This window comes from Pestalotiopsis fici (genome assembly GCF_000516985.1).
Source record: "Pestalotiopsis fici W106-1 unplaced genomic scaffold PFICI_Scf_10, whole genome shotgun sequence".
NCBI classification, from domain to species: domain Eukaryota; kingdom Fungi; phylum Ascomycota; class Sordariomycetes; order Amphisphaeriales; family Sporocadaceae; genus Pestalotiopsis; species Pestalotiopsis fici.
In genome coordinates this window covers 1,162,307-1,164,793 of record NW_006917100.1, presented here as the reverse complement: position 1 = coordinate 1,164,793, position 2,487 = coordinate 1,162,307, and positions in this window count along the sequence as shown.

Genomic DNA, 2,487 nt, shown 5'->3' with positions numbered 1-2,487 from the left:
AGATTTTATTTTATAAATCTAATAAATAAATAAATAAAAATTATATTAATAAAATAACTTTAATTATATTTAATTACACGTATAATAAAAGTATTAAATTTAATTTTAGCTTTAAAATAATACGTTTTATAATTTTTCAATTTATTTTAAAACTTTAAAATAAAACGTATTTTAAAAATTTATAAAAAATATAATATTAATATTTATTATTCTAAGGTATAATTGGTGGATCATAAACTTAGGCACAGGGAAGCGTTCGTATAATTCGTAGAATTAGGCCGTAGGAATAGTTATAAGGCTATATAATAAATTTATTAAAGCTTAAGGAAAAAATAACTAATTACAAAGGAATAACTACCTTTTATACCCATAAAATCAACTAATAAAAATATTCTGGAATATATTACTAATAAACTAGATTTATAATTAAGTTAATTAGTAATAAGGTTGATTTATAATCGAAGAAACCATCGAAATCTATGGATTTCTATAGTATGGGTTACCCTATAACCCAGGACCACTATAGCCAGGTGCACTAGCCACACTTAGTGGGGCTGGATCTAGTGGAACGTTCTACTGGATTCTAGTGGGTTCTAATGGCCATAATAGCCATAATAGTTAACTATAATAACTTATTAACTATATAGTATTATAAATAGTGGCTATAAATGGTGCTATACTGACTATAGGTTAATATAGGGTAAGTTCTATTAATTTCCTATATATCGTTATTTAACGATATTTTAATAGGTTTTATAGCTGTTATAACGATATAATATGCGTTATAAAGCTAATTTTATGCATTATACGATGTTGTATTAACATCCGTGCAACACTCCCCCTGTTAAATAATATCGGTTAAGTTTAATAATTTAATAAATTTCTGAAATTTATCTTTAGGAAATGGCTTTATAAGGCCGTTTGCTGGTATATCGTTAATTAAAATATATTCGATTTAAATATTTTTATTTTTAACCTTTTATTATACGTAAAAATACCGTATAATAGTATATTTAATACGTTAGTGATATTCCGGATTATATACTAAATTTATAACCCCCGTATTATTTTTTTTAATTAATACGGTATTTATATTAATTCCGATTTCCGTAAAAAGATTTTTTAACTATATTGTTTTACGGGTAGCCTACTTTAGCCCGTTAAATTTAGCTTCGGTGGTTAATAAAAAAATCGTAGATTGCCGTTTTAATTTCTAATTTATCGGTCCGTTATTTAAAATAAATAAATAACCGGACGTTAATTTACGGGTTTCGTAATTATTAGCAAAATCGGCATCGGAATAACCTATTAATCCGGGTTTTATTTTCCCGTTAAAGGTAATTCTAAAATAATAATAGGATTTTAAATAATTAAATACCCTTTTTACCCTTTTTATCGTGGTTTTCGATAGGTTCTGCATATATCTGGCTAGATATGCTATAAAGTAAGCTAGGTCGGGCCTGGTTTGGATTATAGCGTATATTAATCCATTTAATAAATGCTAATATAAGTGGATAAATTTTTTTAAAGCCGGTTTTTCGTTATTTTTATTTTTTAACGTATATAACGATTTTAAGAATTTAGGGCTAAATAGTATATTAGCCGGTTTTATATCGGAAAATCTGTTAATTTTTAGTAATTTTTTAAGGTAAATTGCCTGGTTTATACAAATTGTTTTATTTTCTTGATTTCTTTTAATTTATATGCCGAAAAAATAAGAGACTAGTTTTAGGTTTTTTATTTCGAATTTTTTCGAAATATCCTGTTTTAATTAGTTAATTTTACGTAAATTAGGTCTAAAAATTAGGAAATTATTTATATAAATTATAATAAAAATACTAAATTCTTTATTATAATACGCTAATTTATCTAAAATAAATAAATTAAATCCAAGCTTTTTCAAACTATTTTTTAATATAATTTATTATTAGCGTAAATTTTATTTAAAGCCGTATAAGGCCTTTTTAAGCTAAATCACCTAAAAGTCTTTTTCGTTAATTTTCCATCCGAAATTATTTAAATCCGGGTTTTCGGATAAAAATTCGGATAATCCGTTTATAAGGGTAATATATATTTTTTCGTATAATTCCCCGTTTAAAAAGGCACCGATTATATCGATTTATTCGATTTCCTAGTCGTAATAGGCTGCTAAAGCTAATAAAAGCCTTTAAATAATAGATTTTATTCCCGTAGCAAACGTTTCGAAATAATCGATTCCATATCGTTATTCGAATCCATATATAACTAATTTAGCCTTATATTTATCGATATTTCCGTTTTTATCGGTTTTCCTTTTAAATACCTATTTTACGGATAATAGGATTTTACCGGCTTTTTGGACTTTATTTCGATCGATAGCTTAAAAAATCCTTTTCTAAATTAATTACCGTAATTTAGCGTATATAGCCTAGTTCCATTCTTTTTTTTAAGGCTTTTTAGCGCCTATTTTATAATTTTCGGTTCCGTATAGCCTAAATTTTCGATAAT